The following is a 13,748-nucleotide window of genomic DNA, read 5'->3' on the forward strand; positions in this document are numbered from 1 at the left end:
AGTCGTAGACCCAAAACTATAAGCTTTAAAAGCATGTGACACGACGTACAAAATTTCACAAATGAGTTATTCTTTGGGACTATGTTTTCGGTAGCTCATATTATTGATTATACTGATTGTAAAACTAAGCTTTTATCAGCAAATACGGCAATTTATGAACATAAAACTTTTTTTTCCCAACAAACTGTTGTTGAATAGAACTATTAAATTCTGCAGTGAACTGTTAAACTGTGGAAAGTTTTAAAGGAGTTAGCTCGCGTGACTAGTTACGTCAGTTGAGTTTAACATATAAGCTGTATTGCTTTTGGTTTGAAATAAACTATTAAACAGTGGTCCGCGGGTAGTAAAATTTGTCCGCCAGACTTTTTTCCAGTGGCGGATCCAGAACGTTTCCTAAGGGGGGCCCGCTCCAGTCATGCTTCAATGATTCCCTAGATAATCAACGAAATTTTTCCCACGAAGAGGGGGCCCCCAGGCCCCCCTGGATCCGCCTATGTTTTCCCTAGTAAATCAAGTACATGACCATTATTTTACTAGAAATGTACGTAGGCCAGGGCATATTTTCCTTCAAAAATAAGTCCATAGCTGGTAAAATACGTCTGGCACTTATTTTCCTAGGAAAATTTGTCCTAAAACTTGTTTTCTAGTAATTTTGATTATATTAAAAAAAAGTTATAGGAAATAATGCAACAACATATTTTCTTATAGTTAAGATTGGAAAGTTTCGTTGTTTCTTATTAAAACAAATGACATGCACATACAACTCTTGAACATAATTAAAACCAGAGACATAACATTTATATTTTATAATTCATCTTTTGAAATAAAGGACATGGACAATTTTACCTAGGAATATTAATGGCATGCACATGATTTCGGCATAACCATGGTTTAGTCCCAGGTGGGACTAAACCATGATTATATATAGGATTCATTCTTTAAAAACTGTTTATATATAATCATGGTTTAATCCCACCGATACGGAAAAATACTTCATTTAACATGGAAGGTGGGACTAAACCATGATTATATATAGGATTCATTCTTTAAAAACTGTTTATATATAATCATGGTTTAATCCCACCAATACGGAAAAATACTTTATTTAACATAGGAGGTGGGACTAAACCATGATTATATATAGGATTCATTCTTTAAAAACTGTTTATATATAACCATGATTATATATAATTGTTCATAATAGTTTTTACTTAAAACAAACACTTTACGGTTATGGAGAGTTGTCTCATTGGCACTCACACCACATCTTCCTATATCTACTTTACAGATGTATGACACTTACTTCAATCCAACACCTTGAAAAGGGTTTTTATTTTGGGGATATTATTTTAAAAAGGGACAAGGAATTTTTTTTGGGGAAAATTATTAAAATTGCATTTTATCATTGTATGACCTTGACCTTTAACCTGTATATAGGTTATGCTTCAGTTTTATTGTGAATAACATCATGAATGCGACACTCTGAACTGTATGACCTTGACCTTTTACCTAAAATAAGGTCAATATCGGGTCAGACATGTGACATAGGATTTTTTTGGGGTGAAAAATTATAAAAGTTATTTTTTTTATTATATGACCTTGACCTGTAACCTCTGCATAGGTCATGCTTCACTTTTTGTTAATAAAATCATCAATGTGACACTCTGAACTGTATGACCTTGACCTTTTACCTAAAATAAGGTCGCATCCGGTATACATAAAATTCATTGTGTCTATTTTAGGATGCAATAGATCGTGGTTTATTCCCACATACATAACATATGGTGGGACTATAGTAATTTACTTTTGATCATTCAGTTTATTCCCACATACATATCATTCGGTGGGACTATAGTAAGATACTACCGATCATGATTTAATCCCACATACATATCATTCGGTGGGACTATAGTATGATATTATAGATCATGGTTTATTCCCACATACATATCATTCGGTGGGACTTTAGTAAGATACTATAGATCATGGTTTATTTCCATGTATACATAACATTCGGTGGGACTATAGTAAGATATTATAGATCATAGTTAATTCCCACATACATATCATTCGGTGGGACTATAGTAAGATATTATAGATCATAGTTAATTCCCACATAATTATCATTTGGTGGGACTATAGTAAGATATTATAGATCATAGTTAATTCCCACATACATATCATTCGGTGGGACTATAGTAAGATACCATAGATCATAGTTTATTCCCACATACATATCTTTCGGTGGGACTATAGTCAGATACTATAGATCATAGTTTATTCCCACATACATATCATTCGATGGGACTATAGTATGATAATATACCGATCATGGTTTATTCCCACATACATATCATTTGGTGGGACTATAGTAAGATGCTATAGATCATGGTTTATTCCCACATACATATCATTCTGTGGAACTATAGTAAGATATTATAGATCATAGTTAATTCCCACATACATATCATTCGATGGGACTATAGTAGGATACTATAGATCATGGTTTATTCCCACATATATATATCATTCGGTGGGACATATATTACATAAAATGGGACGATAGCGGGATAAATTTGATCATAGTTTATTGTCATGTATTGTTTATACAGTGGGATAAATGCGAGGACGGAGTAAAGCATATGCACTTTATGCTTATTTTTTTTTAATGTGAACAAAGAATCAATAATAAAGATGGATAAACACACATGCATATAAAATTGTGCTCTCACTAGCATTTCGGTTTTATTGAAAAAGGGTGCAGATTTGCTATTATCCATAACATAATTAAGACTACGTATACACAGAGAGAAAAAAAATGATCAGAGTAAAGGAAAATTGTATTCTTGTCATGCGCTTTATTCCGTCCTCGCATCCGGCATACATAACAGTCGGTGGGACTATAGTAGGATGCTATAGATCATGGTTTTGTAGGATATTATAAATCATGGTTTATTCCCACATATATAACATTCGGTGGGACTTTAGTAGGAAACTATAGATCATGGGACTATGTTAAATGAAGTATTTTTCCGTATGGGTGGGATTAAACCGTGATTATATATAAACAGTTTTTAAAGAATGAATCCTATATATAATCATGGTTTAGTCCCACCTTCTATGTTAAATAAAGTATTTTTCCGTATGGGTGGGATTAAACCGTGATTATATACAGTTTTTAAAGAATGAATCCTGTATATAATCATGGTTTAGTCCCACCTCCTATGTTAAATGAAGTATTTTTCCGTATGGGTGGGATTAAACCATGATTATATATATACAGTTTTTAAAGAATGAATCCTATATATAATCATGGTTTAGTCCCACCTTCCATGTTAAATGAAGTATTTTTCCGTATGGGTGGGATTAAACCATGATTATATATAAACAGTTTTTAAAGAATGAATCCTATATATAATCATGGTTTAGTCCCACCTCCTATGTTAAATGAAGTATTTTTCCGTATGGGTGGGATTAAACCATGCATGATTATATATATACAGTTTTTAAAGAATGAATCCTATATATGATCATGGTTTAGTCCCACCTTCCATGTTAAATGAAGTATTTTTTCGTATGGGTGGGATTAGACCATGATTATATATATACAGTTTTAATAAAATGAATCTATATATTTTTTCCTTTTTTTAAATCATTTTCTATTGTATAATGGTTTATTTATTATAAAACATGTTATTTTTATATTTTATTGATATTTTTATCATTTTATTAAACAGACATGAAAAACAGTATTTTTTTCTTTGCTGTAAAAAATTTCCTATATAGGTATATTAGTCTGGGTACATAAATCGTTTTTAAATGATTTTTTTACAACTCTAACACCTTAATGCATAAAAACCAAGGATTTGTACAGTGGGAAAATTTTCTCAATATACAAATCCTTGATTAGAACAAATGGCAAATTGTGTATTATGAGTAAAGTTAAACAGTGGCGGATCCAGAAATTTTCATAAGTCGGGGCCCACTGACTGGTCTAAGAGGGGCCCTCTGGAGTCACGCTTCAGTGATTCCCTATATTAGCAACCAATTTTTTTCCCAAAAAGGGGGTCCCCCCTAAATCTGTTAAATTACAGAATATTTATTAACCGAGACTTTAAGATTTAATAAAAAGAATTATACTTTTAAAAATTGTATTAATTATAACAGAGACATATATACACGTGTATATATGTCTCTGATTATATAAGTAGACTAGATTTTCAAATATTCATTTAATTATTCATTGCTGCCCCTCCCATCCTATTGCACCCACTCTCAAGCATCCTTTTTATTTGCTTGGACTTTCGTCACCAGTTGATATCGTGCATTGTGACTGAGAAACACTAGCATTCTTGATGTCCTTGATAGGAATTATATTTGAGACATCAGGTCGGATGTGACTGTATATCTTTTGAATTTTTGTAATGACGGTCCATATTTTTAAATAGTGTTATTTTGAATTTTTAAAAAATCATGGAAGAAAACTCATACTATATTTTTTTCAGCTTTTCGTATGTCCATAATACTTTTCATAATACATATATACGTATTTATGTATTTAAAACGTATTTATTTTCCCTCGAAGATACATTAAGGGAAAAGGATGTACTATACTATTTGAATTATCAATTTGGTATTTAGTTGTATTTGTCTAAAAATATCAATTATTAAAGTAATTAATAAAAATGAAAAAGGTGCAAATATTCAAACCACAAAAATACGTTTAGTGACATTCATATCCCTAATTTAATATTTAGAAATACATTTCAAATTATTTGTAGATAAATATTTACTGCTGAATTATGACCCATAAATGCAGTAAAACAACAACAAGGAGAAGGAGCGAGTCTTACCATAAATAATTCTTACGGGCTACTAAGTTGTTGTCACAGATGAAGTTTTCCAACAGATGGTTCTTCAACGTAAGCTCTTTTAACTTTCAATACAAGTAACAAGTTACCACACATAAACAGTATTGTACTGATTTTAAAATATAGTCATAGACCGTCACCAAGACCTTTTCTTTGCCTATACCTTGTAGATGGCCCTAACAAGACTCAAAGTCCCACGCAAAATTGACCAGCACTATCAGACTGTAGATGTAGACTGAGCACTGTACTTGAGCTGATGTACAAGATTAGATAGCATCTACATGTAGTCCTAATTCTATCAGATGTCATTATTAGATCAAAATAACTAGGAAACTACCATAAGCCCTGTCACTTTCAAGCACTTATAACATCAAATGACTCATACAACATTTATCTTTTCTATTCATATAAATATTACATGTACTGGGACAATTAACCCACTGCAATAATTTGGTTACAGTCTGTCCATATCTATTGGGAACAGCACTCCACTTCTGTTTTCTGTACTCTTATTTGAATACATACATGTACATTTGTAAAAATTATTCATGTTAACATAGTTTAACACACTTTTGAGCTCACCTGGCCCACAGGGCCAAGTGAACTTTTTTTGGCATTTCTCGTCCGTCTTAGTCCATTTACTTTTACAAAAATCTTCTCTGAAACTACTGGGCCAAATTTAACCATACATGTACTGGCTACAATCAATATTAGGCAATACCATGAATAATGTACATCAAAGTAAGATCTACAAAAAGTGACCCTTTTAAGGAGTTATTGCCCTTTATAGTCAATTTTTATTGCTGCATTATTTCATGCGTCACTGATGAGTCTTTTGAAGACGAAACGCACGTCTGGCGTAAATATAAAATTTAATCCTGGTGTCTTAGATGAGTTTATTTGTCAACAAAAATGTTAGGTGACTTTTGTTTGATGATAGAATAAAGTAAAAAGTCAACAGTTATTTACCATCACTTTTGTATATATATATAAAAAAAAATGCCTTACTTCAATTTGTTTTTCTAATGAATATCAAAGGCGTCGCTAGTAACTGGTTGGTCATGTTGGTGGCACTCTGAAAGATCTATAACTATTGTATAATCAAGCATTGATCAAGACTTGCATATGTTTGGGTAATTTTCTGAAATACATTTTGTTGTTTGTAATTTGATAATAACCAAATATTAATTTGAGAAGATTCTATCGATTTCTGAAGGTAATTTTAGATTGCATAAATATTCCTTTACAAAAATAATGAAATATGTTATTTTTTGCCATTTTATTCTGTTCACCCTGCTGAAAACTTTCAAATTTTCTTTATTTCAATGAAATCATCATGGGGACCTTTCATAATTCAAAAATATGCCACGTAATATGACTTTAAAAAAAACTGTTCTAATTGTTCATGTTTTTATCTACATTTTGTACATGTATCAGGCCTTAATATGTACATGTGGCAAACTTATAACAGTTGAATACACAGAAAACGTGCATTTTCAGAAAACTGAATTTTAATGTGTGTATTGTTATGCGTTTACTTTTCTACATTGGTTAGAGGTATAGGGGGAGGGTTGAGATCTCACAAACATGTTTAACCCTGCCGCATTTTTGCGCCTGTCCCAAGTCAGGAGCCTCTGGCCTTTGTTAGTCTTGTATTATTTTAATTTTAGTTTCTTGTGTACAATTTGGAAATTAGTATGGCGTTCATTATCACTGGACTAGTATATATTTGTTTAGGGGCCAGCTGAAGGACGCCTCCGGGTGCGGGAATTTCTCGCTACATTGAAGACCTGTTGGTGACCCTCTGCTGTTGTTTTTTATTTGGTCGGATTGTTGTCTCTTTGACACATTCCCCATTTCCATTCTCAATTTTATGATAATAACTATTCTCAGGATTAAATCAGGATAGATAACAGCATGTAATAGTGAATGTTACTAGATAAATACATTTTCACAAATAATTATCCCCAAATTTAAAAAAAGTGAACTAGAAGGTAACCTTTTTTCTGAAAAGTTGTATAAGTATAGTTTTGTTCAAATAAAACTGCTTGAGACATTTGCAGATGTCACATTAATGAAATTGATTGTAATATAGTGTTAATGTTTTATAACAAATAATTATACAGATATTTGTGCAATTAGAGTTATCTCCCATGTCATGTTGACTTTCTTAGAAAGGTTCAAATGTACTAAGGGCCTGGGACAATTTTGATTTCTGACCATGTACTAGTAAACAAATTGCATTATCAGGCCTGCTTTCAATATCGTAGCTTCTACGTAGAATGTTACTATTGAACGTGTAGCTATAGACTAGCTGCTACATAGATATTGATAGCCGCTACATGTAAGTAGCTGCTACGATGTTGAACTTAACCCTGATAATTAAAAAAAGCTTAATAGGAAGCCTAGGACACAGTAGGGTAAAAAAAAATCATTCATTAGTTTCTGATGTAAAAATAAGACTATATATCAGCTAAAGACATGAAGAGAGTTTGGAAACCTTCATTTTTTAAGGGGGTGGAAGCTTAAGGGAAGGGGAAATCTTCAGAGTTGATGACTTGAATTAATTCATTTTTGAAAATCCTTTACTCAAAAAAAAAATCTGATAAGTATGGTAGAGTTACCTCCCATTACACCAAACATTTTTGTTAGGAATTATTCTTTAAAGTTTAAACATTCATTATATATATATGACAAAACAGTGAAAGAGGTGTACTGACATCTAATGAGTACCGGTAATTCAAATATTTGGACATCTTCTCCTGTTCTATTATCAGTAGTTTCAGAGCTGTTGAAAATTGTCAGACTAATCACTAAATCTCTGGGTCATCTCAAACCATTACTTCACTAAATCTCTGGGTCATCTCAAACCATTACTTCACTAAATCTCTGGGTCATCTCAAACCATTACTTCACTAAATCTCTTGGTCATCTCAAACCATTACTTCACTAAATCTCTGGGTCATCTCAAACCATTACTTCACTAAATCTCTGGGTCATCTCAAACCATTACTTCACTAAATCTCTGGGTCATCTCAAACCATTACTTCACTTAATCTCTGGGTCATCTTGAAGTTTCATCATGTCAGATTCTTTGTTCCAATAAATAATTCCAATCTATAAATTAGGTTGCATAAGAAATTTACCTATGTCCAATTTCAAATCAGGAAACAATTTGTTCACATGAAACAGAGCTCCAGATAAGCTGCGTATTTGCGTGATCACGCAATACAAATAATTAAAAACCCAATACAATTGCCCATTGCAAGGTTCAATAACCCAATTAATTCAACAGAAAACCCAATTATATGCCAAAACCATGAGTTTTCAACGCTTTTATTCTCCATCGTTTGCGTTATTTACCCTTATCAGTTTATAGTCTTCGCGTAATTCTATTTTTATAACATTTATAATTGGAAATGTCCTTTCGTTCTTAAAATAGAGCCCTGCATGGCTGCATCAAGTAGCTGAAATGTGTCCCTGTTGGAATTTTCTGTTGCTCAAAAGGTACACATGTTTATGAAACATTTCGATCTTCTCAGCGTTTATCCAATTAGCGTGTATCATGTTGTCATATTTTTTTCAAATTTCTCGGGATTAATTATCATTACATACAATGAATTAAAACCAAAGTTAATGTCCGGTAAAAATATGGAATAGAAGCATGTTTTCAGCTTCTTTTGAATAGCTGAGGGAAAGTTATGATGATAAAAAGACTCAGCTAGTGTTATTAGGAAGGGTCCATCGAATTCACGGGCGTACGTGTTTGCGTACCTTAACGAGAACATTGCTAAAAACGTCCCTGAAAAAATAAAATAGCCTTGCCAGACGTCATAATTATTTGACTAATAATAATAATGGGGTTTCGTCAAAAACAAAATCAGTTGGAAAAAGTGAAAAGCCAAATCAATTATGACATGATATATATGTAGTTGGAAAACATTTCTAATAAGGGACAACTTAACCCAGATTTATGTAAATTGAATTAAACAAAAACATTCAGGTATAATTTTAGTTTATCATTTTAGTTGAGTGAATACGCATATCTGTTTTTTTCAGTTTATTTAAGTTGTGAGAAAATACAAAACTGCCTGGCAGAACGTTTGAATGGGACACAAATTAAACGTACAATTGCTTGTCAGTGAATAAAACAGCTACATGTAGCACATATACAAAGAAAGACACATATATATTTTAAGATAGAAAAATATTAAATATTGTGTTGATGAAAAAACCCTGCACACTAAGGAGCTTGGTGGTGAAAAACCCAATTTGATATTTGCTTGAGGGGTGAATTAGAATTGATAATGCAATTCAAAAACTTTATCACCCAATTAAATAAGAAAATGGTGGGTAAAAACCCTAAATTGTGAATTTTTATCTGGAGCTCTGATGTAATTAGATTAATAGAAACTGACCGAGGCAAAGTTGCCATCATCATGATCTTAGACCTCGGGAATAACAGTTTAAAACTTTATTCTTGTAAATCAGAGTCATATTCATCATTGTTCATAGAAGTTCCAAACACAATATATCAATGAAAATTATAGTTTTTAAGACATTAACATTATTAAAATCATATGTAAATCTTTATGCACATTTAATTGATTTGAATGTATTTTCTTGTAACATGTCCTACCACAGTCGGTCAATAGAAGCTTAAATTTACATTAGATACATGAAGGAGTGTTATAAAATATATGTTGTCACAAATTAAATTGAAGCTTCTACCATATTTTGGTACCTCAATGAAACATTGTGACACATAATTTATTTTCTTATTTTGCTTTGGCATAATATTGCAGTCTTGTAATTCGTAAAATCTTCCTGCATAAAAAAGGATATGTTTGTTTGCCCTAACCCTACCTACCCAAAAAAAAAGATGCCTACTCAAAATCTTTTATTGTCCTGATGTAAAAAAAGTCTGTTTTTAATCAGATAGGCATAAATATCTAACAATTCAAATTCTCTTTGCCGAAAAAAAATAAATAAAAAAATGCCTACCTATCTACCAACAGTCTCTATCTTTAGATTGAGTTTGGGCAAACCAAAGTTTTTTTGTTTTGTGCTTGCAATGGATGTTCACCATATATTTATGTACAGTTTGTATAATTTGTCATGTTTTTACATTCTTTCAATAAGTTTTTTGTTTAGATTACACCTTGATCTCAACACTTATACTTTAATATAGACCTACATACACATATATTTGAAAATCTGTGATTGAAGCAAGAATTTGCAACACTTGAACTATTGACTTAATATAAAAATCACTTTTCTTTAGTTAATACGTCAGAAATTTCGAATTTTGATGTCAAATTTGTTGGGAAACGCTTGTGATGGCCAGCAATGGAAGACAAATAGCAATATGCATGGTGTTTTGAGAAGAATTCTATCAGAAATCAACATCAAACCATATCTGTTCGTCTTAAAATTTCTAAAAAATTTAAAAGGAATATACATGTAGTAAGTGCTTTGAAGTTGCTTACATTATATTTTTTAAATTTCTGTTCTAATAACTTCATCCATATTGCTATGTTGGTAGTGGTGGGGTGTAAGTGTGTGCTACGGGAACCTGATTCTGTATGAATAGGGATTCAGGAGTTTGAAAGGGAAGGGCACCAACAAGGCAATATTAATAGTGGGAATGTAAAGGAAGGGTTTTCATTAACCATACAAAATGTATATATACATGTATGTAGCTCAATAAGGGAGGCCCATCAACAAGGCAACGATAAGGGGTTGGGGTTGAGGGTTGGGATTTGGACCTTAAACCTTTATACCATTTGGATAATCTACTGACTAAGATTAAAGAGGGATAGGATTGAGAGTAAGGCAACCCTGTACTATGGACACATTCTTGTTTATAAATTACTTATTACATTGGTAGTGCAAGCAATTCAGTCCCTTATACTACATGTAACTGGGAACCAGATAAGTCACCTAGATTGTTTATGTGCCATAAGATACATCTATCAGATTCAAGATTTGGAACTAAGTGAGACTTTAAAATGAGGCTATCTTTCAAATGCATCAGGTTTATCAACAAGAACTGTGCATTCGTTTATTTTTTCGTGGATACTAATTTTCAAGGATTGAGAAAAATGTTATATATTCTTGAATATTTAAACCTAGGTTTTTCATATGACATGTATGGCTGCAATGCATATAATATAAAAAAGAAGATGTGGTATGATTGCCAATGAGACAACTATCCACAAAAGACCATAATGACACTGACATTAACAACTTTAAGTTACCGTACGGCCTTTAACAATGAGCAAAGCCCATACTGCATAGTGAGCTATAAAAGGCCCCGATAAGACAATGTAAAACAATTCAAACGAGAAAACTAACGGCCTTATTTCTGTAAAAAAATGAACGAAAAACAAATATGTAACACATAAACAAACGACAACCACTGAATTACAGGCTCCTGACTTGGGACAGGCACATACATAAATAATGTGGCGAGGTTAAACATGTTAGCGGGATCCCATATAAGCCTATTTATGATGAGTGCTTCGTTGAAGATTAAAATTTGGGGTTTACAAATATACCATTGAAATTAAAGAAAATTGGTATCCTATAAATAATCATGAATCCACAGTATTAATGTAATAGAAACATGGTTGTATATATTTTGAACTTTGTTGTTGCACATAACAAGAATATACTTGTAACTGTTTTGTTCAAATATTCATAATGTTTTTCTCATCTGGTGATGACCTTGACAGAGCTTGAGGGTCCCTATCAAGGTCGTTCAAAAACCAATTTAGTTAGAAACCTCTTGAGAAATATTAAATCTTTTTATAACATGAAAGAGAAATTAATTTAAATATTTTGGGTATTAAATGGACCTGATCATTGTGTGTAATTGGGTGCGGGATGAGAAACACGGTAAAATGTTGATTTGTTTGTGTAGGCTTTTCTCCTATGACTGATTTTAATGATAAACAAAAACACTATAATCACAGAAATCAATATGAAAGTCATCAAAAGATGCTACATTACTTTTAATACGGGGAATACCGATAGTTACAGTAAACACATTCTCAATAAACATGTTTACAAACTAGGAACAAAAATTTACATATATGCACAGGATGTGTTATTACACTCCTTATATTATATATAACAATATGTATCATCCTGCAATATGTTGTCTAGAAAATATTAACCATAAAATGTCATTTTAAGGTTGATTAATCTTAATATGGAAGTTATTTCAGCCTTTTAATTTGATATTGTGTGTTTGGAAACTAATTTACTGGAACAAGGTAATTTTATTTTATGTCCTTTGAAATAGCTAATTTTAACCTTGTGATAATGTTACCTTTGTCGTATTTTCAGAACAAGCGTTGAAAGTACATCTGTAAAAACAAATTCCAATTTGGTATTAGGTCTTGTTAAATCATGTATCATTTAACAATGACCATACCTATAGCTATTAGGGTGTTCTGGAGTTTTAGAATAAATCCTATTTGTATAAAACAGTACAATGTGTATTGGTAATGTATACAAAATTTTATATTTTACATTGTACAGTCTCAGAGTCTTATTATTGTCTCTTAGAGATGATCCTTTTGTTTGTTTGGTTTAAAAGCCACACCATCTGTCATTTCTGAAAAAAGATCTCTTGCATAAAGATGGATGGATACATTGATTTTTTAAATCCAGTGGCAAATATTAGATGTATATCACATCATGAACGTGTTACATGTAATTTGACTAAATAAATGTTGCCTGCTTAGAATAAGATCGACTTGCGGAACCTTATTTTTAATTTGGTAGCTATAGTTTGCTAGCCGTAACAAGGTAATAGTGAACAAGAAGACTTCATCTCCTCAGTAATCCTCATGGTCCTGGTCACATTATTCAAACTCTTTTAAAAGTCGAGCAGTCTGTGTTCTTACTCGTCAATGTCATGTGACTATTGGAAGAGCAGCAAGTGCCAATTTTTAAGAACTTTAAATTCAGAAATTATTGCAAGTTTTGGTTATTGCTATTTTTACATTGCCAACCAAAATTTGAGATAAATGATATGTTTTTTTCAGGAAAAGTTACATGCAGACATATATATTATATATATATGTGTATGTATCTGATATCTGAAGTTTTTATTGTTGAAATAATAACCAAATCGCTTACTAATGTAATTCTCAATAATAAAAACCTCTGAACAATGTCTGAATTGACATGTACTGTAGTTTAATGATCAAAATGTGCGGCTCAGCCTCAATCTGAAAATAAGCAAACAATTGAATTCAGAAGTCCATCTAAGAAAGTTCAGTAAAATGCAGACCAATTCAGTCATATACTGTTTTAATTTAATCTAAGTCAATATTCTCCTTAAACATTATGTATGGAACCATCATGCATAATAATCTTTTACCCACTGTACTCCAAGTCAAAGGTAAATAAGGTTTTCTTTTTGTTCAATGTGAAATCATATCTATTTTACTTCTGAAGAAACAATTCAAACATGCTTTTTTATGTGTATATTGTTAATTTAAAAAAGGCCACTATTGAAGCTTAGTCATTCCCATATATGTCTAATTTTAAACACTGTCTTTAAAAAGGTTTTTTTAATATGAATTAACATTTTTCACCACTTAGTTAGACCAATATTGTTACTTGTTTTGTATTAAGCTACTGTATTTCAGGAAGTGAAATTTTACCCAAGGACAGTTTAGTGGTATTCTCAGGTGGACTTTTGTCTGTTATATTTAATTAAAATGAAATTATTTCAATTTAAAAGGTACAGGAAAACCTAGTACATTTCCTTGTATCTTATAAAGCGACCAGCCTTCATCAGGTAAAAATTGTTTTTCAAATTCATGTTTACTGTTTTAAAATCAATACTATAAAAATGAT

The 13,748-nt window shown here is 31.6% G+C and overlaps 1 protein-coding gene across 2 annotated transcripts in view; it reads left to right on the forward strand.

Moving 5' to 3' along the window:
- Positions 1–4,792: 4,792 nt before the first annotated feature.
- The window catches only part of LOC139500786 (phosphatidylinositol 4,5-bisphosphate 3-kinase catalytic subunit alpha isoform-like), a 44,107-nt gene continuing 35,151 nt past the window's right edge, over positions 4,793–13,748 (forward strand). The window contains exon 1 of one of the 2 annotated variants that reach the window (XM_071289626.1): positions 4,793–4,922. The gene's annotated coding sequence lies outside the window, so the exon portion shown is untranslated. Of the gene's footprint in view, positions 4,923–11,941; positions 12,152–13,748 lie in introns of those variants that run through there. The other variant, XM_071289627.1, reaches the window with a different exon arrangement.

This window comes from Mytilus edulis, chromosome 13, assembly GCF_963676685.1.
Source record: "Mytilus edulis chromosome 13, xbMytEdul2.2, whole genome shotgun sequence".
In the NCBI taxonomy this organism is placed as follows: domain Eukaryota; kingdom Metazoa; phylum Mollusca; class Bivalvia; order Mytilida; family Mytilidae; genus Mytilus; species Mytilus edulis.